This window comes from Oncorhynchus gorbuscha, unplaced genomic scaffold (genome assembly GCF_021184085.1).
Source record: "Oncorhynchus gorbuscha isolate QuinsamMale2020 ecotype Even-year unplaced genomic scaffold, OgorEven_v1.0 Un_scaffold_563, whole genome shotgun sequence".
NCBI lineage: Eukaryota > Metazoa > Chordata > Actinopteri > Salmoniformes > Salmonidae > Oncorhynchus > Oncorhynchus gorbuscha.
Window position 1 is genome coordinate 432,139 of NW_025745394.1, and position 27,451 is coordinate 459,589.

At 45.6% G+C, this 27,451-nt stretch overlaps 1 protein-coding gene across 3 annotated transcripts in view; it reads left to right on the forward strand.

Moving 5' to 3' along the window:
* Positions 1 to 424: 424 nt before the first annotated feature.
* LOC124018689 (microtubule-associated protein 2-like) overlaps positions 425 to 27,451 on the forward strand; it is a 106,462-nt gene continuing 79,435 nt past the window's right edge. For 2 of the 3 annotated variants that reach the window (XM_046334031.1, XM_046334032.1), the window contains exon 1: positions 430 to 508. The gene's annotated coding sequence lies outside the window, so the exon portion shown is untranslated. Of the gene's footprint in view, positions 509 to 27,451 lie in introns of all 3 variants that reach the window. The other variant, XM_046334029.1, reaches the window with a different exon arrangement.

Consider the following 27,451-nt stretch of genomic DNA (forward strand, 5'->3'; position numbering starts at 1 on the left):
AATCCTACAGTGCCAGTTTTGGTGGCACCAGACATGGTGTGCCTGGGATCCCATGGGGGAAGACGGGAGCAGATGCTTCCTTGATAAATCCAGTTCCCTCTCTTTCCCTCACTCTTTCTCCCGATATCCTCTCTCCTCCCCACCCCCATCTCCTCTCTGCCCTCCACATCTCTCTCACTCACTCCTCAACCAGTGCCGCACCCCTCCCTGTAAGCAGAGCAAGGCAATGCAGCTACTCACAGAAGCCCATCCATCCTCTTATATGTAGATCCCCACCTGTGTGTGTGTGTGTCTGTGTGTGTGTGCGTTGGTGCGCATGCGTGCGTGTGTGGGAGCGAGAACCTGCAACCGTTGGTTGCATACAAATGAATGCGCCACTACGGATGTAATTACGGCATTTGAACGCAGTGGGAGGGGTCAGGGAGACCGACATCTCTTTGCATTGTCACTAGGGCTCAAGGCACAGTGCGCAAGGGATTTATTTATACGGTTCATTTGCCACGAACAGGTAAGGAAAATACCTTATTCAATTTAAAGGCAAAGCCTGGTTAATTATGTTTTAATTAAATTTAAATTAATTGCACTTTCAACACACTTGATCTAGTTTAGATTTTAAAAAGTTTGATGTTCTCGAAATCACTGAATGTGGCTTCTAATCCGAGTGGGTTGCGCATTTAGGAAAGGCATGTGTTACATTGTTTGTGCTTTAGCCTAGTTAAAAATGAGAAGCTTGTTTGTTAACTTGGTAAGAATACTACTGTATTTTACCTTTGAGAAGGAACCCGGTTTGCACATCAGCCTCACCCTTAGGAGAGAAGGGCTTAGTCGGCATGTCCATTTGTCTGCTTTTTTGCTACCATCTCGTTTAACTATATTTTTTAAACATCATACCTTTAAGTGTTTATTTGTCTCATAAAAATGCGTAATAAAAAGCCCGTTAGTATTTTTGTTGGTCAACTTGTGAGCGCTCCGGGGCTGCGGGCTATGCCCATTGTTCAGGTCCACCATGCATGGTGCTGAAACGGTGCGGGGGCTGTTCTGGCGGATAACTGCAGTAACCGCACCAGCCTGCTATAGCCTACTCTCTGCCTAATCCCAGATTTGAACTAGGCCTACGGTTTTGTATGGCAACATAGGCCTATTGGTGATATCTTTGTTATTCGTTATTTATTGTTTATTCACTCTTCATGACGTATAGGCAGGAGCAGTGTTCTAGATCTGATTTGAATGGAGTCTTGGAGCCACGCCGTTAGATACAGGAGACCTGCAGTGTCGTCCTATTTACACCATTCAGCACTGCAGTGGAAACCAATGCCCCACAAACCACGTCGATATGCATTGCAATTGTTAACAATGAAAGAGGTGGGGTCATTTTTTAATTATGATGTTTCGCAGCAATAGACAATATCAAGCATCTGAAAAAACTCTCAGACCTAAGAGCTTCTGAAAAAGCCCACCCAGACAAATACTTCTGCATTGCCAGGTGCCAACCCTAGACAGCAGCTAGTCTTCTCAGAGTATTGATGTAATAAGGAAATCTACAACATACAGTATAGCTAGTTTACAGGACATATTCAAAATGTATTTATTAAAAAACACACCTATTTTCCCTCTAAATACTGGGCAGTGCCTAGAGCCCTTAGTTCATATAATGTTATGTGAATCAAATAGCAGCATTGGACATAATTATATTTCCAATATTGAGCCCATTCCACATTATTACATTGTGATTCTGTGCTCTTTGCGAATCCCCCTGTAACAGGCCAGTACAGCTAATAGATGAAAACCTCTATACCTCAGTTTGATGTCATGACACTTTACAGTAGATACTGATCTCATTCGGACTCTGTTTCCATTACTCTGGCCTGACTGGAGTCTGATTGAAGTTCTATAGTGCTGCTATGCGTTCTCTGATCTAAACGCCTGGTCTTTACATCTTGATGGAGTACAGGGACGTTTGAGTTCCCATGTCTGGATGTGAGAATATTCCTGTGTATAATATAGGGTCTGTGGGGATTTAATGTCCACATAAAGCATTCTGTATTGTGTAGTGGGATACTATGTTACACATACGGTAGAGGCCTGCCTACTGGTCAATACCTCTGGAAAACATGGATGTGTTATGGGAACCAAATGAAATGAAAACACTGTGAATGTTACTGTGTGAATATTGTAGATGTTACAGTACAGTATAGATGATGAAACAAAGGGGGATGAATCAGAAAATAAACATTGATCAGTAATACACAATATGGTTTGGGTTGGAAGACCCAGAAATAGCTTGGACCTAGCCTGGTTAAACTAGCCTTCAGTCTGTTAACCAGGCTACCTTTGACCCCCTACGCTAGTAACACTCCTCCTCAATGTCTTCAATCTAGAGATTAGCGGGTGCTCAGTCCAAGCCAAATGGGGTTTGACAAAGTACATTAGGGAGTACACACTGGACGTGTGTATCCAGTTCCCCCATCTCTCCTGTATGGACATTATTCTATCAGCCTAAATTGGGGTAACTGTAATCACAGGAACGGTAATTGAAATGACCTTAATCACAACCTTGAGCGGTACTCTGACTGAGCCCTGAGGAGCCCCAACGGCGGTTCAGTTTCAATCTTCTCCACACTTTGCTGTTGCAAGCCTGGGAAACTGAGTCTGTCTTCGAGTGCCACGTGGGAAATGGATACACACATCAGCTCTGGTTATGTTAAACATGCACACTTGGCTCGGGAGACTTCATTTTACAGGGTAGAAGTTTTGTTTGGATTGAAAAACCATTCATAGGTCTATTTGTACTGTAGGAGTTTGCAAACAGACTTGACGCTAATGTGCGTTTAGCTTTTGTCATGCAGATTGGGAATAGTGGCTTGCAGTGCCAAAGTGCAGGGGAAACTATTTCTCTGCAGACTCTCTCTTTCTGCCTCTCTCTCTCCTTCTGCCTCTCTCTCTCGCTCTCCCTCTGGCTTTTGAGTGAGAGGTATCAGGTGTGTTTGATGAGAGAGAGCCCACATGCAGGCAGGGTTGTTGGCTAACTCCAACCTGACCTACTGTACACTGACAGAGGGAGATACTTTAGCCACATTACACTGTTGAGTCTATCATCAATGGACTTCTCTAACTGTGATGACCTCTAGTAAGACACTGTGTAGTCGTGTATGTGTGTGTATGTGTGTGAACATGGCCTCTCTACAGGCGTCTAATGAGAGGTGGCTGTGGGGTGGTTTAATGTATGATTAAGTCTCAGGGTGTCTGAGCTGTCTGTGGAGCCTAAGCTAATTCTCACACGTCTAACAGAGCAGCCGGTCTACTGACCTCCAGCTAGGATGGACACACACACACGCACGCACGCACGCACGCACGCGCGCACACACACACACACACACACACACACACACACACACACACACACACACACACACACACACACACACACACACACACACACACACACACACACACACACACACACACACACACACACACACACACACACACACACACTGTTTCATCTTGAGTTTTGACCCATAATAGCCCTCACATTGATCCGTCAGTGCATTATTAAGTGTATGAAATGAACTTGTGAACTTTTGTCTCATATCGGCCAGCACTATTGTCTCCCCTGCCTGTAGCCTCTCTGAGGCTCAGCTCTAACTAACTGTGCAGCAGGCAAGACAGACCCAGACTCTGCAGCCCAAATGGGGCATAGTTCTGATCTCTTCATAGTGCACTACTGGAGCCCTATAGGCCCTGGTCCAAAGTAGTGCACTGTATAGCGCAGGGGTATTCAACTCTCACCCTACGAGGTCCAGAGCCTGCTGGTTTTCTGTTCTACCTGATAATTACTGCATCCACTTAGTGTCCCAGGTCTTAATCAGTCTCTGATTAGAGGGAACAATGAAAAAACACAGTGGGACTGTCTTGGAGGTCCAGAGTTGAGTTTGAGGGGTATAGGGAATAGGAAGCCAGTTAGACCACAGACAGAGTCAGGGCTAAGACCCTGGCTGTGAGTGACCAAGACTCTCCCCTCCCTAGAAACCACTCTGCCCAATCACTCCTGACAGCCCACGTCACAGTGCATCACAGAGCTGTCCCCTTCCCATATCAAAGAGGACACACACTAGGGGACACACTAGGACACACACTAGAACACACACTAGGACACCCACTAGAACACACACTAGGACAAACACTAGAACACACACTAGGACAAACACTAGGACACACACTAGAACACACACTAGTACAAACACTAGGACACACACTAGAACACACACTAGTACAAACACTAGGACACACACTAGAACACACACTAGGACAAACACTAGGACACACACTAGAACACACACTAGTACAAACACTAGGACACACACTAGAACACACACTAGTACAAACACTAGGACACACACTAGAACACACTAGGACACACTAGAACACACTAGAACACCCACTAGGACACACACTAGGATACACACTAGGACACACACTAGGACACACACTAGGACATACACTAGGACACACACTAGGACACACACTAGGACACACACTAGGACACACACTAGAACACACACTAGGACATACACTAGGACACACACTAGAACACACACTAGTACAAACACTAGGACACACACTAGAACACACTAGGACACACTAGAACACATACTAGAACACCCACTAGGACACACACTAGGACACACACTAGGATACACACTAGGACACACACTAGGACACACACTAGGACATACACTAGGACATACACTAGGACACACACTAGGACACACACTAGGACACACACTAGAACACACACTAGGACATACACTAGGACACCCACTAGGTGACACTCCCATTTAGGGCACATCGAACCATGTCAACACCCTTCAAATCTATCTACATGCAGAATGCTCTTTATGATAGGATAGAATAGGATAAACTTGAGGAACATAGTCTTAGACACACTGAGTAGAGCACTTACCAAAATAAAGATGGTCAATTACACAATCAACTGTAAATTACACACTCAACTGTAAATTACACAATCACCTGTAAATTACACAATCACCTGTAAATTACACAATCAACTGTTAATTACACACTATTGTAAATTACACACTCAACATCTATACACAATACATATATTACCCATTACCAATGTCATATTACCCATTACCAATGTCATATAACCCATTACCAATGTCATATTACCTGTTACCAATGTCATATAACCCATTACCAATGTCACATAACCCATTACCAATGTCATATAACCCATTACCAATGTCATATAACCCATTACCAATGTCATATAACCCATTACCAATGTCATATAACCCATTACCAATGTCATATAACCCATTACCAATGTCATATAACCCATTACCAATGTCATATAACCCATTACCAATGTCATATTACCCATTACCAATGTCATATTACCCATTACCAATGTCATATAACCCATTACCAATGTCATATAACCCATTACCAATGTCATATTACCCATTACCAATGTCATATTACCCATTACCAATGTCATATTACCCATTACCAATGACATATTACCCATTACCAATGTCATATAACCCATTACCAATGTCATATTACCCATTACCAATGTCATATTACCCATTACCAATGTCATATAACCCATTACCAATGTCATATAACCCATTACCAATGTCATATTACCCATTACCAATGTCATATTACCCATTACCAATGTCATATTACCCATTACCAATGTCATATTACCCATTACCAATGTCATATTACCCATTACCAATGTCATATTACCTGTTACCAATGTCATATTACCTGTTACCAATGTCATATTACCCATTACCAATGTCATATTACCTGTCATATTACCCATTACCAATGTCATATAACCCATTACCAATGTCATATTACCCATTACCAATGTCATATTACCCATTACCAATGTCATATTACCCATTACCAATGTCATATTACCCATTACCAATGTCATATTACCTGTTACCAATGACATATTACCCATTACCAATGTCATATTACCCATTACCAATGTCATATTACCCATTACCAATGTCATATTACCCATTACCAATGTCATATTACCTGTTACCAATGACATATTACCCATTACCAATGTCATATAACCCATTACCAATGTCATATAACCCATTACCAATGTCATATTACCCATTACCAATGTCATATTACCCATTACCAATGTCATATTACCTGTTACCAATGTCATATTACCTGTTACCAATGTCATATTACCCATTACCAATGTCATATTACCTGTTACCAATGACATATTACCCATTACCAATGTCATATAACCCATTACCAATGTCATATTACCCATTACCAATGTCATATTACCTGTTACCAATGTCATATTACCTGTTACCAATGTCATATTACCCATTACCAATGTCATATTACCTGTTACCAATGTCATATTACCTGTTACCAATGTCATATTACCCATTACCAATGTCATATTACCTGTTACCAATGACATATTACCCATTACCAATGTCATATAACCCATTACCAATGTCATATTACCCATTACCAATGTCATATTACCCATTACCAATGTCATATTACCTGTTACCAATGACATATTACCCATTACCAATGTCATATAACCCATTACCAATGTCATATAACCCATTACCAATGTCATATTACCCATTACCAATGTCATATTACCTGTTACCAATGTCATATTACCTGTTACCAATGTCATATTACCCATTACCAATGTCATATTACCTGTTACCAATGACATATTACCCATTACCAATGTCATATTACCCATTACCAATGTCATATTACCCATTACCAATGTCATATAACCCATTACCAATGTCATATTACCTGTTACCAATGTCATATTACCCATTACCAATGTCATATTACCCATTACCAATGTCATATAACCCATTACCAATGTCATATTACCCATTACCAATGACATATTACCTGTTACCAATGTCATATTACCCATTACCAATGTCATATTACCCATTACCAATGTCATATTACCCATTACCAATGACATATTACCTGTTACCAATGACATATTACCTGTTACCAATGTCATATTACCTGTTACCAATGTCATATTACCCATTACCAATGTCATATTACCTGTTACCAATGTCATATAGGTATTGTACAACCACATGCATGTACCACCTGTTTATGAAAATATCTCTCAAATGCAGAAACACTAGTCTTGTTTACAATTGTGTCACAGGGTTGTGTGGGCCTTCTAGGATGATGTACTGTATGTCCTACTGGGGTCTATAGGATGATGTACTGTATGTCCTACTGCGGTCTATAGAACAATGTACTGTATGTCCTACTGCGGTCTATAGAACAATGTACTGTATGTCCTACTGGGGTCTATAGAACAATGTACTGTATGTCCTACTGCGGTCTATAGAACAATGTACTGTATGTCCTACTGGGGTCTATAGAACAATGTACTGTATGTCCTACTGGGGTCTATAGAACAATGTACTGTATGTCCTACTGGGGTCTATAGAACAATGTACTGTATGTCCTACTGGGGTCTATAGAACAATGTACTGTATGTCCTACTGGGGTCTATAGAACAATGTTCTGTATGTCCTACTGGGGTCTATAGAACAATGTACTGTATGTCCTACTGGGGTCTATAGAACAATGTTCTGTATGTCCTACTGGGGTCTATAGAACCATGTACTGTATGTCCTACTGGGGTCTATAGAACAATGTTCTGTATGTCCTACTGGGGTCTATAGAACAATGTACTGTATGTCCTACTGGGGTCTATAGAACAATGTACTGTATGTCCTACTGGGGTCTATAGAACAATGTACTGTATGTCCTACTGGGGTCTATAATACAATGTACTGTATGTCCTACTGGGGTCTATAGAACAATGTACTGTATGTCCTACTGGGGTCTATAGAACAATGTACTGTATGTCCTACTGGGGTCTATAGAACAATGTACTGTATGTCCTACTGGGGTCTATAGGCCGATGTTCTGTAAGTCCTACTGGGGTCTATAGGATGATGTTCTGTAAGTCCTACTGGGGTCTATAGGATGATGTTCTGTATGTCCTACTGGGGTCTATAGGCCGATGTTCTGTAAGTCCTACTGGGGTCTATAGGATGATGTTCTGTAAGTCCTACTGGGGTCTATAGGATGATGTTCTGTATGTCCTACTGGGAGTAGGCCGATGTTCTGTATGTCCTACTGGGCCCTGTAGGACGATGTTATGTATGTCCTACTGGGCCCTGTAGGACGATGTGCTGTATGTCCTACTGGGGTCTATTGGACGATGTACTGTATGTCCTACTGGGGTCTATAGGCCGATGTTCTGTAAGTCCTACTGGGGTCTATAGCATGATGTTCTGTATGTCCTACTGGGCCCTGTAGGACGATGTTCTGTATGACCTACTGGGCCCTGTAGGACGATGTTCTGTATGTCCTACTGGGGTCTATAGGCCGATGTTTTGTATGTCCTACTGGGGTCTATTGGACGATGTACTGTAGGTCCTACTGGGGTCTATAGGACAATGTTCTGTATGTCCTACTGGGCCCTGTGGGACGATGTTCTGTATGTCCTACCGGGCCCTGTAGGACAATGTTCTGTATGTTCTACTGGGCCCTATAGGACGATGTGCTGTATGTCCTACTGGGGTCTATTGGACGATGTTCTGTATGTCCTACTGGGGTCTATAGGCCGATGTTCTGTATGTCCTACTGGGGTCTATAAGACAATGTTCTGTATGTCCTACTGGGGTCTATAGGAGGATGTACTGTATGTCCTACTGGGGTCTATAGGACAAGTATGTCCTACTGGGGTCTATAGGACAATGTTCTGTATGTCCTACTGGGGTCTATAGGACAATGTTCTGTATGTCCTACTGGGGTCTATAAGACAATGTTCTGTATGTCCTACTGGGGTCTATAGGAGGAGAGAGAGGAGAGGGAGTACTGTATGTCCTACTGGGGTCTATAGGACAATGTTCTGTATGTCTACTGTGGATTTATCTCTTCAAGTGTTTCATACTTTGTGATGACATCCTCTGTGGCTTCAGTGTGTCCTCCTTCCAGACCTCTCCGTTAGAGCACAAACATGTAGACAACTGCTCATTAACACAAGGACAATATGTGTTTCTATTTTAGGAACTGGTTCCTCCAGACTCTCATTAGGAAAGCACAATGAAAGGAGAGTGATAGGACTGGAGGAGAGGAGAGGAGAGTAAGAGGACAGGAGGAGAGGAGAGGAGGAGAAGAGGAGAGGAGAGAAGAAAGAGAGGTGAAGAGGAGAGTGATAGAAGAGGAGAGGAGAGAAGAAGAGGAGAGTGATAGGAGAGGAGGAGAGAGAGAGGAGAGTGAGAGGACAGGAGAAGAGGAGGAGAGGACAGGAGGAGAGGAGAGGAGAAAAGGAGAAGAGAGAGAGAGAGAGAGAGAGGAGAGGAGAGGAGAGGAGCAGAGAGAGGAGAGAGAGGAGAGGAGAGAGAGGAGGAGAGGAGAGGAGAGTGACAGGAGAGAGAGGAGAGGAGAGGAGAAGAGAGAGTGACAGGAGAGAGAGAGGAGAGAGGAGAGGAGAGAGAGGAGTGACAGGAGAGAGAGAGAGAGAGGAGAAGGAGGAGTGACAGGAGAGAGAGAGAGGAGAGAGGAGGAGTGAGGGAGCAGAGAGAGAGAGAGAGAGAGAGAGAGGAGAGAGACAGCAGAGAGAGAGAGGAGAAGGAGAGTGACAGCAGAGAGAGAAAGATGAGAAGGAGAGTGACAGCAGAGAGAGAGAGAGAGAGACAGCAGGAGAGTGAGAGAGAGAGAGAGAGAGAGAGAGGAGCATGACAGCAGAGAGAAGGAGAAGGAGAGTGACAGCAGAGAGAGAGAGGGAGAAGGAGAGTGACAGCAGAGAGAGAGGAGAAGGAGAGTGACAGCAGAGAGAGAGAGAGGAGGAGAGAGACAGCAGAGAGAGAGAGGAGAAGGAGAGTGACAGCAGAGAGAGATAGGAGAAGGAGGGTGACAGCAGAGAGAGAGAGGAGAAGGAGAGTGACAGCAGAGAGAGGAGAAGGAGAGTGACAGCAGAGAGAGAGGAGAAGGAGAGTGACAGCAGAGAGAGAGAGGAGAAGGAGAGTGACAGCAGAGAGAGATAGGAGAAGGAGGGTGACAGCAGAGAGAGAGAGAGGAGAAGGAGAGTGACAGCAGAGAGAGATAGGAGAAGGAGGGTGACAGCAGAGAGAGAGAGGAGAAGGAGAGTGACAGCAGAGAGAGAGAGGAGAGTGAGCAGAGAGAGAGAGAGAGAGTGACAGCAGAGAGGAGAAGTGACAGCAGACAGAGAGAGAGGAGAAGGAGAGTGACAGCAGAGAGAGAGAGGAGAAGGAGAGTGACAGCAGAGAGAGAGAGGAGAAGGAGGGTGACAGCAGAGAGAGAGGAGAGAGGGTGACAGAGAGAGAGGAGAAGGAGAGTGACAGCAGAGAGAGAGAGAGGAGAAGGAGAGTGACAGCAGAGAGAGAGAGGAGGAGAGTGACAGCAGAGAGAGGAGAAGGAGAGTGACAGCAGAGAGAGAGAGGAGAAGGAGAGTGACAGCAGAGAGAGGAGAAGGAGAGTGACAGCAGAGAGAGAGAGGAGAAGGAGAAAGAGAGTGACAGGAGGTCTTGTCTTGGTCCTGTTTGTGCCCCCAGTCCACTGGTGGGTAAGAAACCGGTAATGAGTCTAGCTCCCAGGATCTCTGGCCCCAAGCCCTGCTGTTAGTTAGCCTAGTGTAAATAGCCTACCGTAGCCATTCAGCCTTTATGGCTTCCAGATGTTGGAGGCTAAATAGTGCCGCTTGTTTTCACTAACCCTCTGCAACAGTCCACAGACAGCAGTAAATATCCTGCTTGGGCAAGATGTGAAAGCGGCTGGCCTCTCATTCAACAGTGAATGAACCCCTTTGTTGGTCGTCTCCACATTGTTCACTATATCACTCATGTCGAGTTTCGCAACCACTTGATAGGCAATGTCATGCTTTTTATGTGTGAATGTGTTTTTTGGTCAAATGTTGTGGAAAGGTTTGGGGGAAACCAGCGTGCAACATGGAAATAATTCCTTCCTGTCGACTCCCTGGGGATGTAGGGCACATTTCTGCTCAAGAGTCCGGCGCTTCCCAATACCTCATGATGAAGATCTCTCATCTCTGTGTGTGTGTGTGTGTGTGTGTGTGTGTGTGTGTGTGTGTGTGTGTGTGTGTGTGTGTGTGTGTGTGTGTGTGTGTGTGTGTGTGTGTGTGTGTGTGTGTGTGTGTGTGTGTGTGTGTGTGTGTGTGTGTGTGTGTGTGTGTGTGTGTGAGAGAGAGAGAAGCCCTAATTCGGTGGAAGTGCACAGAGAGTCCCTCTATTAAGTCAGTGTGAAACACAGGACCAGATGGGAGGGTCTGAATGCACTGCAACGTTACATGACATTCCTGCAGGCTTTTATAAGACCGTTTTAACACAGCAGCTGTGTGTGTGTGTGTGTGTGTGTGTGTGTGTGTGTGTGTGTGTGTGTGTGTGTGTGTGTGTGTGTGTGTGTGTGTGTGTGTGTGTGTGTGTGTGTGTGTGTGTGTGTGTGTGTGTGTGTGTGTGTGTGTGCGTGCGTGCGCGGCCTTTGGATGCTGGCCAGGTTAGCTTATTATGCAATTGGGCGTACAAAATAAGTATTGTGGGACTTGTAAGGAGTTGTTTCCTGGACAGCCCAATACACAGGCTCTCACACTCTCATCTTGGCACTAGACTTGTCCTGCACCCTTATTAGTAGTAGTACGGTAGTCAGCCCTCCACTCTGTATTGGCATGTCCTCCTCTAGCTACAACCCCCTGATCTCTGTAAAGTGTTGACTGCCTAGTGCCCAGTGTGCCCCACAAGGGTCTCCGTCACCACGACAACACCTGCCATGGAAACAAGAGCCTTGAGGGATCAGCCCTTTGAGGCTTACTCAATCTATAGGGCCTCTGTGTATCTCTGTCTGGATGTATAGGGTCTCTGTGTATCTCTGTCTGGATCTATAGGTCTCTGTGTATCACTATCTGGATTTATAGGGCCTGTGTGTATCTCTGTCTGGATATATAGGGTCTCTGTGTATCACTGTCTGGATCTATAGGGTCTCTGTGTATCTCTGTCTGGCTCTATAAGGTCTCTGTGTATCACTGTCTGGATATATAGGGACTCTGTGTATCACTGTCTGGATCTATAGGGCCTGTGTGTATCTCTGTCTGGATATATAGGGTCTCTGTGTATCTCTGTTTGGATATAAATCAAATCAAAATCTAATTTTATTTGTCACATACACATGGTTAGCAGATGTTAATGCGAGTGTAGCGAAATGCTTGTGCTTCTAGTTCCGTCAATGCAGTAATAACCAACAAGTAATCTAACTAACAATTCCAAAACTACTGTCTTATACACAGTGTAAGGGGATTGTTTAAAGTGGCTAGTGATATATTTACATAATTTCCCATCAATTCCCATCATTAAAGTGGCTGGAGTTGAGTCAGTGTCAGTGTCAGTGTCAGTGTGTTGGCAGCAGCCACTCAATGTTAGTGGTGGCTGTTTAACAGTCTGATGGCCATGAGATAGAAGCTGTTTTTCAGTCTCTCGGTCCCAGCTTTGATGCACCTGTACCGACCTCGCCTTCTGGATGATAGCGGGGTGAACAGGCAGTGGCTCGGGTGGTGATGATGCACCTGTACCGACCTCGCCTTCTGGATGATAGCGGGGTGAACAGGCAGTGGCTCGGGTGGTTGATGTCCTTGATGATCTTTATGGCCTTCCTGTAACATCGGGTGGTGTAGGTGTCCTGGAGGGCAGGTAGTTTGCCCCCGATGATGCGTTGTGCAGACCTCACTACCCTCTGGAGAGCCTTACGGTTGTGGGCGGAGCAGTTGCCATACCAGGCGGTGATACAGCCCACCAGGATGCTCTCGATTGTGCATCTGTAGAAGTTTGTGAGTGCTTTTGGTGACAAGCCAAATTTCTTCAGCCTCCTGAGGTTGAATAGGCGCTGCTGCACCTTCTTCACGATGCTGTCTGTGTGAGTGGACCAATTCAGTTTGTCTGTGATGTGTATGCCGAGGAACTTAAAACTTGCTACCCTCTCCACTACTGTTCCATCGATGTGGATAGGGGGGTGTTCCCTCTGCTGTTTCCTGAAGTCCACAATCATCTCCTTAGTTTTGTTGACGTTGAGTGTGAGGTTATTTTCCTGACACCACACTCCGAGGGCCCTCACCTCCTCCCTGTAGGCCGTCTCGTCGTTGTTGGTAATCAAGCCTACCACTGTTGTGTCGTCCGCAAACTTGATGATTGAGTTGGAGGTGTGCGTGGCCACGCAGTCGTGGGTGAACAGGGAGTACAGGAGAGGGCTCAGAACGCACCCTTGTGGGGCCCCAGTGTTGAGGATCAGCGGGGTGGAGATGTTGTTGCCTACCCTCACCACCTGGGGGCGGCCCGTCAGGAAGTCCAGTACCCAGTTGCACAGGGCGGGGTCGAGACCCAGGGTCTCGAGCTTGATGACGAGCTTGGAGGGTACTATGGTGTTGAATGCCGAGCTGTAGTCGATGAACAGCATTCTCACATAAGTATTTCTCTTGTCCAGATGGGTTAGGGCAGTGTGCAGTGTGGTTGAGATTGCATCGTCTGTGGACCTATTTGGGCGGTAAGTAAATTGGAGTGGGTTTAGGGTGTCAGGTAGGGTGGAGGTGATATGGTCCTTGACTAGTCTCTCAAAGCACTTCATGATGACGGAAGTGAGTGCTACGGGGCGGTCGTCGTTTAGCTCAGTTACCTTAGCTTTCTTGGGAACAGGAACAATGGTGGCCCTCTTGAAGCATGTGGGAACAGCAGACTGGTATAGGGATTGATTGAATATGTCCGTAAACACACCGGCCAGCTGGTCTGCGCATGCTCTGAGGGCGCGGCTGGGGATGCCTTCTGGGTCTCTGTGTATCTCTGTCTGGATATATAGGGTCTCTGTGTATCACTGCCTGGATATATAGGGTCTCTGTGTATCACTGTCTGGATCTATAAGGCCTGTCTGTATCTCTGTCTGGATATATAGGGCCTGTGTGTATCTCTGTCTGGATATATAGGGTCTCTGTGTATCTCTGTCTACTATTTAGATGGAGCCAGAGGGCAGAGAGATATACAGCAGGGGCAGGCTACCCCAAAACACTCCGCATATCCTCTTCTCTACACTACTGAACAATACTCTACTCTACTCTACAGTACACTATTCTACTTAACACTATTCTACTCTACTCTACTGAACAATACTCTACTCTACTCTACTCAGCAGTACACTACACTATTCTACTTAACACTATTCTACTCTACTATACTGAACACTACTCTACTGAACATTACTCTACTCTACTCTACTGAACACTACTCTACTCTACTCTACTCTACTGAACAATACTCTACTCTGTACTACTCTACTGAACACTACTCAACACTACTCTACTCTACTGAACAATACTCTACTCTGCACTACTCTACTCTACTGAACACTACTCTACACTACTCTACTCTACTGAACAATATTTTACTCTACTGAAACCTACTCTGCTCTACTGAACACTACTCTACTCTACTCTACTGAACACTACTCTACTCTACTGAACATTACTCTACTCTACTGAACACTATACTACTCTACTCTACTGAACACTACTCTACTCTACTCTACTCTACTCTACTCTACTCTACTCTACTCTACTCTACTCTACTCTACTCTACTCTACTCTACTGAACACTACTCCACTCTACTCTACTGAGCACTACTCTACTGAACACTACTCTACTGAACACTACTCTACTTTACTCTACTGAACACTACTCTACTCTACTCTACTCTACTGAACACTACTCTACTCTACTGAGCACTACTCTACTGAACACTACTCTACTGAACACTACTCTACTCTACTCTACACTACTGAACACTACTCTACTCTACACTACACTACTGAACACTACTCTACTGAACACTACTGAACACTACTCTACTCTACTCTAATGAACACTACTCTACTCTACACTACTGAACACTACTCTACACTACACTACTGAACACTACTCTACTGAACACTACTCTACTCTACACTACTGAACACTACTCTACTCTACACTACTGAACACTACTGGACTCTACACTACTGAACACTACTCTACTCTAGATGTTTTTGACAGGTGTTACAATGCTTTGTAACCTCTTCATAGCACATTCGTTTCAATCTCACAGGACAAATAGTGAGTCCAGGAATTCCCTGATTAAATCAAACGATTGCCCTATGACCCTTGAGTGGACTCTCCTCTTATTGGTGTTACCATGGTAAATTGACTATGGAGTGAAGAACGTCACCCCCAAACGGACCTCAGAGTAGTGTTAGTTCGACAGTGATCTGTGTTAGGGTCCGTTGGTGCTCTAGCCGCGCTCACGTGAACCTTGTGCCATGCCATTATTGGACAGCAGGTAGAGCAAAAGAGCAAAAGGTTGCTGTCTGGAATACCCAAGCAGACAAGGTGAAACAAAATCAAACATTTGACTGGACCTATCAGAGTGTGTGTTTGCTGCACAGGAACACACAAAATAGATCAATGCAGATCGCTTGGAGCTGGTGACTGCTGACAGTAAGGGACCGAGCCTAGGAGACTGTCTGTCTGCCTGTCTCTCTGACTCTGTATCTATGTATGTCTGTGCATATTTCTCTCTCTCTCTGTGTGTGTGTGTGTGTGTGTGTGTGTGTGTGTGTGTGTGTGTGTGTGTGTGTGTGTGTGTGTGTGTGTGTGTGTGTGTGTGTGTGTGTGTGTGTGTGTGTGTGTGTGTGTGTGTGTGTGTGTGTGTGTGTGTGTGTGTGTGTGTGTGTGTGTGTGTGTGTGTATTCAAGTAGAGGGGGAGAAGGGGGCGTTCTGACACTTGAACTCCTCTGCCTCATTATTTTCAGCATCATAAATCCCAGTATAATACCACTAGGGTCATTAGCTTTATGTCCTGGCCTGTCGCTCCATAAACAGTGTGAGAACTCTCTCCTGGGCTGCTGTTCTCCTAGCTGACACACACAAGGGGAAGATTGACTGTTGTCTTGATCTGCTTGTCATTTAGCTCTGTGAGAAAGTGTGAGAGAGACAGAGGCTTCTATCTCCCTTGTACTGTATGTGTGTGTGTGTCATCTTAAACTGCGAGGGACTGCAGATGATGCGTGTTTGTGTGTGTGTGTTGGCGTGCACGTGTGCTTTACCAGGCATGTTATGCTGACGTGCTGTAGGCGTCTGGAACACTAACTGCCTGTCTCACCATTAGAACCTGGGGTGTATTCAGTCAGCTGAAACGTTCAGATAGAAACCATTCCTTAGTCTACATGACAAGCAATCGTAACAGTTCTACGCAAGACATTTCTATCTGAACATTGAATAACATTTTGGTCTCTTGAACAGGACCGATGGCTTCAGGAAGGATTACAACTTCCTTGTGTGACAACGAGAGCTAGCCAATAGCTTTCATCTATCCATGGTCCATGTTGTCTATGTGTCTTTTTACATGAGTATATGGGGAATCTGAGACACTGAACACTTTATCCCTCTCTAACGTTCCTCTGGATTCTTAGCCTCTCGGGAACAACAAAACTGTCCTCTGGTGTTTTCCTCCCTCGATAAACCCTGCTGATGGATTTTGTGGGCTTTTGCAGTGACCGTGTGGAGACAGAGGTTGGTTTACAGAGCCTGCGGCGCTGTGCTGTCCATTACATGCAACAATGTGGCTATTTGGTCACTGTGTCCTTTTTCTACCCAGTGTACCAAGGACATACTCAAAAGTCACCTTTTCTGGTGTCTCTTGACAGCAATAGTTAAAGATTTGGAATAAGACTTCGATGACAGAAAGATAGCTTCGATGACAGAAAGATAGCTTCGATGACAGAAAGATAGCTTCGATGACAGAAAGATAGCTTCGATGACAGAAAGATAGCTTCGATGACAGAAAGATAGCTTCGATGACAGAAAGATAGCTTCGATGACAGAAAGATAGCCTTATTAGAGTGTATCTGAGGAATGTATAAAAGCAGATTTCCTAAAAGCATTTCTCAAGGTACTGACATCACAAATATATCTCACCGTTGTTGTTGTCGTTGGGTCTGCTTTGATTCGCCACACCCGTACTGTCTGTCTCTGTGATGTATGATGTATCATGGTGTGTGTGGTGACAGAGTCTGACTGCAAAGCTGCTCAGGCTGCCACTGGTATGTGGTCTGATGGGATCAGCATCCCTGTCATGTCTTGCCAGTCGTTAGCTTGCTTTGATGAGCTAGCTAGCACTCCTGAGGTAGGCGTCGGCCACAGATATGGATACATTAGCCTACATACAGTGTGTTGTTTTGATGTTACGTCACTTTGTGCTCGCTGTACAATGTGTTGGCTACATGGCTCTCAAGACTGGTGTGTTGTGCTTTCAGGGTGTGGATCTAAGAACAAAACACTTTGCCAAAGATGTATTTCTAGCCTGGTACCATATATGTTTCTAGTCTGGGACCATATCTGGTTCTAGCCTGGTACCATATATGTTTCTAGTCTGGTACCATATCTGGTTCTAGTCTGGTACCATATCTGGTTCTAGTCTGGTACCATATCTGTTTCCAGTCTGGTACCATATCTGTTTCTAGTCTGGGACCATATCTGGTTCTAGTCTGGGACCATATCTGTTTCTAGTCTGGTACCATATCTGTTTCTAGTCTGGGACCATATCTGTTTCCAGTCTGGTACCATATCTGTTTCTAGTCTGGTACCATATCTGTTTCTAGTCTGGTACCATATCTGTTTCTAGTCTGGAACCATATCTGGTTCTAGTCTGGGACCATATCTGGTTCTAGCCTGGTACCAGGCTATGGTCTCTGCAGTCCTCTACAACCCACCACTTCTTCTCATGTAATTGATAAACACAAATTAGGCTTCTCTGAAGACTCTTTGGGCTGACCTATCACAGACAGTGTTTTTGAACATGGGCACTCTACCAGGGGCCCCCAAGGCTCTGTCTTCTGTCCTACCCTCATTCACATGCTAATCTCAGGACATCTGCTCCATGCTTTATGGCCCACGTGACAGCCCCCTTTCCCACTCCACTTGCTCCCTGGTAGGGGAACCCTCACTGCTTCTACCCTCATCCACTGCAAAGTGACACACACACACACACACACACACACACACACACACACACACACACACACACACACACACACACACACACACACACACACACACACACACACACACACACACACACACACACACACACACACACACACACACACACACACACACACACACACACACACACTCATGCTCTCATGCATACACACCCTCCTCCATTTTCATCGCAGGGTCAAAAGACCCCTTCTCCCAGAGGAGATGAGCCTCTCACGATACTGGAGCTGTCTTTCAGGATGACCTCTCACGATACTGGTGCTGTCTTTCAGGATGACCTCTCACAATACTGGAGCTGTCTTTCAGCATGACCTCTCACAATACTGGAGCTGTCTTTCAGGATGACCTCTCACATTACTGGAGCTGTCTTTCAGGATGACCTCTCACAATACTGGAGCTGTCTTTCAGGATGACCTCTCACAATACTGGAGCTGTCTTTCAGGATGACCTCTCACAATACTGGACAATGGAGTGTCAGCCGTTGTTAGCCAGGGTGTTAGCGGGGCAATTCAAAAATGTGGTGTCCGAGGTACTGCTGCTAGCATTAGCTTAGCTATGAGTTGTGCAATCCCTCTTTTGGAGTGAGCATGCTTTTCTCTGTTTCTCCCGGACTTCCACTGTCTCTCTGCCTCTGTCTGTCTAGCCAACAACTAAGGCAATGCAGTAAATAAATACATATGGTCATTTAGCAGCTGCTTTTATTCAATGGGGCTTACAGAAATATCGACATACCAGTGTATTATTTTGTCATATTTTAACTCAAGCTTGTATGTTTCCATGCCAAGGCCAGCTATTTCCTGTGTGGAGAGAGACTGCAGCATCACGTGTGAATCAGGCTTGACCCAAAACATGAAGGAAAGAGATAAACCCTTTTTCTCTGCATTCATATCTGAGCTAGTGAAAACATACACAGTCTCAGTCACACACACACACACACACACACACACACACACACACACACACACACACACACACACACACACACACACACACACACACACACACACACACACACACACACACACACACACACACACACACACACACACACACACACACACACACACACACACACACACACACACACACACAACCCCAGTTGGTCCTGCCCAGCAACATTCCCCTCAGTCTGCAGTAGTGATGAGTTGAGTCAGTGTGACAGAGCCATGGAAAGAGGATGTCACAAGGGTGCATTCTTGGTGCAGCGTCCCTCAGTGGTTGATGACTGATGCACCACCAGCACCATCTGTCTGTCTCTGTCTCTTTCTATGTCTCTGTCTATCTCTTTCTCTATCTATATATCTGTCTGTCTTTTCACAGGTGATTGACACAAAGTGGAGGAGATAGGATAGCTAGCTTGTGGCTGAGTTCTAACTTTCTTCGTGTTTCACTTTTGGCCTTGGTTATTTAGCATTTATAAAGGTTAGGTTTGGTAATGTAACTTGACACCGCAAGGTCAGAGGTTAAGAACTATTCATAGCAAGGAAGGACATTCCAGTTTCTTGAAGTCATTCTGCTTCCAATAGCACAGAGGATGTTGTGGTGTGTTGGCAGGGGAGATTGACATGTGCTTCACAGAGCCTGAGAGATTGCTGTCATCATTGATGCAGACTGCAGAGGAGTCTCTCTTCCCCCACTCTCCTTTTTACTGTCACACCCTCACTCTTCTTCTTCCTCTCTCCTTCTGTCTTTCTCTCCTCCTCCTCTGTCTGTTTCTCTCTATCTTCCTTTATCTCCCTTTCTCTCACTTTCTAACTGGTTGTAAACAAAGTCCCAATAACAACTGTGATTGTCTTGCCTTGGGTCTGATAAACTGGATTTGTGGTAGCCATGGTTACCGGGTCGTTCAGTTACATGGAGACAAAGTTGGCATTGACTTGTATTTTAGCTCATCACCGCAGAGTTGTGCAAGTCTAGAAACAGACAACCAGCAAACCCAAGTATAATGTATTTGGTTGACAAAGACTGAGTATTTATTCATATTTTATTAAAATATAGTTTATAGTAGTTCTATATGGGGTTAATATTTGTTGACTAGATCACATTGATCATTGTTCATAATGGACTACTCAAACCACTCACATTCACTAAATAGTGACCTTGTACTTGGACCACATTAGTACAGGAAATGATTAGTGTTAAGGTACAGTATGTGCTGAACACACAAACACACACACACTCTGCTAAGTCTGACATATGTAAGACAGCTGTCATATTCCTTTGAGGATGACCTATAGATCTTCACATCCACTTCCTTCCAGCGAGTGGAAAATCCAGTAGCCTCTCACTCTGATTTAATACACACTGCTCACTTCAAGGTACAACTATTACCCAGTGGTGGGGTCTCCCAGTGGTGGGCTCTCCCAGTGGTTGGGTCTCCCAGTGGTTGGGTCTCCCAGTGGTGGGCTCTCCCAGTGGTGGGGTCTCCCAGTGGTGGGCTCTCCCAGTGGTGGGCTCTCCCAGTGGTTGGGTCTCCCAGTGGTGGGCTCTCCCAGTGGTGGGCTCTCCCAGTGGTGGGCTCTCCCAGTGGTGGGGTCTCCCAGTGGTTGGGTCTCCCAGTGGTTGGGTCTCCCAGTGGTGGGCTCTCCCAGTGGTGGGGTCTCCCAGTGGTTGGGTCTCCCAGTGGTTGGGTCTCCCAGTGGTGGGGTCTCCCAGTGGTGGGCTCTCCCAGTGGTGGGGTCTCCCAGTGGTTGGGTCTCCCAGTGGTGGGCTCTCCTAGTGGTGGGCTCTCCCAGTGGTGGGCTCTCCCAGTGGTGGGCTCTCCCAGTGGTTGAAGTGGTCTTTGCTTTTTAGACCGTCAATCGATCAAGGATGTAGCAGCCCATATCTTGCATAATGAATGACATGCTTGTTATTAGAAATATTTAGAAGGGGTCATGTCAGGGTGGCCATGGTGAAAGTACCTTGATTGAGAATTTTCGTTGGTGCCATTGGGTGTGCTACCGTCTCTTATGACCGAAAAGAACATCAGAACTGGGATTATTCACCACGAACTGGAAGAAGCTTTTTCCCTTAACGAGTCCGACGAGAAATATTTATTGCTCTCCCGGGAACCGGCCCAGATCCCCATCATTTGCGTGAAGAAAAGACCGAGTAAAAGAGGACGCAGATCGGGCTGCCTTTTGAGAATCCATAGGTGAGCAAGTAAACTCCCACTGCCTTCCGGTTACTTGCCAACATGTTTTGATAGCACAGACTGGAATATGTTCCGGGATTCATCCAATGGACATTGAGGAGTATAACACCTCAGTCATTGGCCTCATCAATAAGTGCATCGACGAAGTCGTCCCCACAGTGACCGTACGTACATATCACAACCAGAAGCCATGGATTACAGGCAACATCCCCATCGAGCTAAAGGCTAGAGCTTCCGCTTTCAAGGAGCAGAACACTAATCCGGATGCCTATAAAAAATCCCACTATGCCCTCAGACGAACCATCAAACAAGCAAAGCGTCAATACAGGATTAAGATTGAATCCCACTACACTGGCTCTGACGATCGTCAGAGGTCAAAGGACTTGAAAACTATTACGAACTGCAAAGGAAAACTCAGACGCGAGCTGCCCAGTGATGCGAGCCTACCAGACAAGCTAAATGCCTTTTATGCTCGCTTCGAGGCAAGCAACACTGAAGCATGCACGAGCGCACCAGCTGTTCTGGATGACTGTGTGATAATGCTCTCGGTAGCCGATGTGAGCAAGACCTTTATTAAACAAGTCAACATTCACAAAGCCAGATAGATTACCAGGACATGTACTCAAAGCATGCACGGACCAACTGGCAAGTGCCTTCACTGACATTTTCAACCTCTCCCTGACTGAGTCTGTAATATCTACATGTTTCAAGCAGACCACCATAGTCCCTGTACCTAAGGAAGCGAAAGGAACCTGCCTAAATTACTATAGCACTCTCCTCTAAAGCCATGAAGTGCTTTGGAAGGCTGGTCATGGCTCACATCAACAGCATCCTCCCGGATACCCTAGACCCACTCCAATTTGCATACCGCGCCAACAGATCCACAGATTACGCAATCTCAATCGCATTCCACACTGCCCTTTCCCACCTGGACAAAATAAATGCCTATGTGAGAATGCCGTTAATTGACAACAGCTCAGCGTTCAACACCATAGTGCCCACGAAGCTCATCACTAAGCTAAGGACCCTGGGACTAAACACCTCCCTCTGCAACTGGATCCTGGACTTCCGGACGGGCCGCCCCCAGGTGATAAGGGTAGGCAACAACACGTCTGCCACACTGATCCTCACCACTGGGGCCCTTAGGGGTGTGTACTTTGTCGCCTCCTGTACGCCCTGTTCATCCATGACTGTGTGGCCAAACATGACTCCAACACCATCATTAAGTTTGCTAATGACACAACAGTGGTAGACTTGATCACCTATGTATGTGTGCGCGAGCGTGTGTGTGGCATCCTCTCCGGGGCAGTAAAAGTCCTTTGCAGCTGTCTGCTGGGCTGATGACTTCCAGAGACTTTACAGCTGTCTCTAACCTCTGTCTGCTGGGCTGATGACTTCCAGATACTTTACAGCTGTCTCTAACCTCTGTCTGCTGGGCTGATGACTTCCAGAGACTTTACAGCTGTCTCTAACCTCTGTCTGCTGGGCTGGTGACTTCCAGAGACTTTCCAGCTGTCTCTAACCTCTGTCTGCTGGGCTGGTGACTTCCAGAGACTTTACAGCTGTCTCTAACCTCTGTCTGCTGGGCTGATGACTTCCAGAGACTTTACAGCTGTCTCTAACCTCTGTCTGCTGGGCTGATGACTTCCAGAGACTTTACAGCTGTCTCTAACCTCTGTCTGCTGGGCTGATGACTTCCAGAGACTTTACAGCTGTCTCTAACCTCTGTCTGCTGGGCTGATGACTTCCAGAGACATTACAGCTGTCTCTAACCTCTGTCTGCTGGGCTGATGACTTCCAGAGACTTTACAGCTGTCTCTAACATCTGTCTGCTGGGCTGATGACTTCCAGAGACCTCCTCTTCTCTCAGTTACAGTGACATGTGTGTCCTCACTGCTCTAGATCTCTGAATCATTATCTGCTAAACCTCACACTCCCTTCAGTAATGAACCAATGGCTGATGAGAAGATTAACACTTTCTTCCCTATGAGACACTGACAAATTGGTCCCTTGTAGCTCAGTTGGTAGAGCATGGTGCTTTTTAGGCCAAAGGCCCGTGGAGTGGATTCCGTCTGGGACCACCCATATGAAAAATGCATGCATGACTGTAAAGTGGCTTTGGAAGTATATGGCATATATTATTATATTATTATTTGACAAAAGACTAATCAGTGTGAGATATTGATCTGACAGATCTGACATGCCGACCCAGTGTTGTGGTCATTCCTCCAGTTAGGCCCAATGTGTGCCCACAGGTATTCAAGGCCTGGAACCTCATGCTTGGGTACTAATGTGGACCAGATGGGGCCATGGGAGGGCTTGATGGAGGGTCTAGGAGCCCCACAGGAAAGAGTTAGCAGAGACAACATGACAACATGCCTCCTACAAATTACAGCTATTAACCCCCCACGCTAAAGACATACCCCATCCATCTCTGCTGCATGTTAGGCTTCTTACATGGGTTTATAACCAGGGCCTTTCAGAGCTTCTTACATGGGTTTATAACCAGGGCCTTTCAGAGCTTCTTACATGGGTTTATAACCAGGGCCTTTCAGAGCTTCTTACATGGGTTTATAACCAGGGCCTTTCAGAGCTTCATGGGTTTTACATGGGTTTATAACCAGGGCCTTTCAGAGCTTCTTACATGGGTTTATAACCAGGGCCTTTCAGAGCTTCTTACATGGGTTTATAACCAGGGCCTTTCAGAGCTTCTTACATGGGTTTATAACCAGGGCCTTTCAGAGCTTCTTACATGGGTTTATAACCAGGGCCTTTCAGAGCTTCTTACATGGGTTTATAACCAGGGCCTTTCAGAGCTTCTTACATGGGTTTATAACCAGGGCCTTTCAGAGCTTCTTACATGGGTTTACAACCAGGGCCTTTCAGAGCTTCTTACATGGGTTTATAACCAGGGCCTTTAAGCTTCTTACATGGGTTTATAACCAGGGTCATCCAGTCTGTTTTCTTTCTTTTCTTACCCAATGAGCAGATAGGAAGGCACAGATCTGAAGGGACATTTGTAGCTTTGAATTGTAGCAATGTCTCGTAATTTTTCCATTTGTTTTGTTTTTCTGGGATCACATTTGATGAGCAGTTGGCTGTAGTTATCTGTTCTGAAGGATCAGGGACTGCTGCATACGCTGACTATCTGTGTGTGTATCACACATAGTCTAACCCCACTACTAATTTGAGTCTCCCTGTACAAGAAGAGATTGAGTGAGTCATTGGTAGTGCATCTGTTCTGGGGGAGTATGAGCTAAACTAACCTGTTCTGAGGTAGTGTCAGCTAAACTAACCTGTTCTGGGGGAGTATGAGATAAACTAACCTGTTCTGAGGTAGTGTCAGCTAAACTAACCTGTTCTGGGGTAGTGTCAGCTAAACTAACCTGTTCTGAGGTAGTGTCAGCTAAACTAACCTGTTCTGGGGGAGTATGAGATAAACTAACCTGTTCTGAGGTAGTGTCAGCTAAACTAACCTGTTCTGGGGGAGTATGAGATAAACTAACCTGTTCTGAGGTAGTGTCAGCTAAACTAACCTGTTCTGGGGGAGTATGAGATAAACTAACCTGTTCTGGGGGAGTATGAGCTAAACTAACCTGTTCTGGGGGAGTATGAGCTAAACTGATCTGTTCTGGGGGAGTATGAGCTAAACTAACCTGTTTTGGGGGAGTATGAGCTAAACTAACCTGTTCTGAGGTAGTGTCAGCTAAACTAACCTGTTCTGGGGGAGTATGAGCTAAACTAACCTGTTCTGGGGGAGTATGAGCTAAACTAACCTGTTCTGGGGTAGTGTCAGCTAAACTAACCTGTTCTGGGGTAGTTTCAGCTAAACTAACCTGTTCTGGGGTAGTGTCAGATAAACTAACCTGTTCTGGGGTAGTGTCAGATAAACTAACCTGTTCTGGGGTAGTGTCAGCTAAACTAACCTGTTCTGGGGTAGTGTCAGATAAACTAACCTGTTCTGGGGTAGTGTCAGATAAACTAACCTGTTCTGGGGTAGTGTCAGATAAACTAACCTGTTCTGGGGTAGTGTCAGCTAAACTAACCTGTTCTGGGGTAGTGTCAGCTAAACTAACCTGTTCTGGGGTAGTGTCAGATAAACTAACCTGTTCTGGGGCAGTGTCAGCTAAACTAACCTGTTCTGGGGTAGTGTCAGATAAACTAACCTGTTCTGAGGTAGTGTCAGCTAAACTAACCTGTTCTGGGGTAGTGTCAGATAAACTAACCTGTTCTGGGGCAGTGTCAGCTAAACTAACCTGTTCTGGGGTAGTGTCAGCTAAACTAACCTGTTCTGGGGCAGTGTCAGCTCAACTAACCTGTTCTGGGGTAGTGTCAGCTAAACTAACCTGTTCTGGGGTAGTGTCAGCTAAACTAACCTGTTCTGGGGTAGTGTCAGCTAAACTAACCTGTTCTGGGGTAGTGTCAGATAAACTAACCTGTTCTGGGGTAGTGTCAGATAAACTAACCTGTTCTGGGGTAGTGTCAGATAAACTAACCTGTTCTGGGGTAGTGTCAGCTAAACTAACCTGTTCTGGGGTAGTGTCAGCTAAACTAACCTGTTCTGGGGTAGTGTCAGATAAACTAACCTGTTCTGGGGTAGTGTCAGCTAAACTAACCTGTTCTGGGGCAGTGTCAGCTAAACTAACCTGTTCTGGGGTAGTGTCAGATAAACTAACCTGTTCTGGGGTAGTGTCAGATAAACTAACCTGTTCTGGGGTAGTGTCAGATAAACTAACCTGTTCTGGGGTAGTCTCAGCTAAACTAACCTGTTCTGGGGCAGTGTCAGCTAAACTAACCTGTTCTGGGGCAGTGTCAGCTAAACTAACCTGTTCTGGGGCAGTGTCAGCTAAACTAACCTGTTCTGGGGTAGTCTCAGCTAAACTAACCTGTTCTGAGGTAGTGTCAGCTAAACTAACCTGTTCTGGGGTAGTGTCAGCTAAACTAACCTGTTCTGGGGTAGTGTCAGATAAACTAACCTGTTCTGGGGCAGTGTCAGCTAAACTAACCTGTTCTGGGGTAGTGTCAGGTCAGGCAGTGTTTCTCTGTGAGAAAGTGATGTTGCTGTTTTTCCATTGGCCTGCATGGCCTCTGAGGCAGTGAGTCATCTGGAATCCTCTTGATGGTCTACAGTAGCCTGTGTTTTAGAGACACTTCAAAGACCATGGGCTACACCCGGTGGTTGCCATAAAAAGTGCACACGTGGGAGTACATACGGGCATGCACACACACACCACATGCACCATTTCAAACCCACAGACGTGTGCGCATATACACACACACATACGCACTGGCAGGCACACGCCCTAACACATATTATACAAGTTTATGAAACTCCATTAAACCAGTTGAATGCTCTCTACCCCCTCTCTACCCCCTCTCTCCCCCTCTCTTCCCCCTTTCTGCATCACCCCTCTCCCTCCTCCGTGTCATAAACATGACCCCTCTCTACACTTCCGCTCCCCTTCCAAATCCCTCTGCCTCTGTTCTAAATGGGCCTCTCAGAGGCATATTTCCCATATGAGGAGTTTCCTGTCTGCTGTCTATATCAGGAGGAGAATGAGGAGTTTCCTGTGTGCTGCCTGTATCGGGAGAATAAGGAGTTTCCTATGTGCTGCCTGTATCAGAAGCAGAATGAGGAGTTTCCTGTGTGCTGCCTGTATCGGGAGAATGAGGAGTTTCCTGTGTGCTGCCTGTATCAGAAGCAGAATGAGGAGTTTCCTGTGTGCTGCCTGTATCAGAAGCAGAATGAGGAGTTTCCTGTGTACTGCCTGTATCAGAAGCAGAATCAGGAGTTTCCTGTGTACTGCCTGTATCAGAAGCAGAATGTGGAGTTTCCTGTGTGCTGCCTGTATCAGAAGCAGAATGAGGAGTTTCCTGTGTGCTGCCTGTATCAGAAGCAGAATGAGGAGTTTCCTGTGTACTGCCTGTATCAGAAGCAGAATGAGGAGTTTCCTGTGTACTGCCTGTATCAGAAGCAGAATGAGGAGTTTCCTGTTTACTGCCTGTATCAGAAGCAGAATGAGGAGTTTCCTGTGTGCTCCCTGTGTCAGACGCAGAATGAGGAGTTTCCTGTGTGCTGCCTGTATCAGAAGCAGAATGAGGAGTTTCC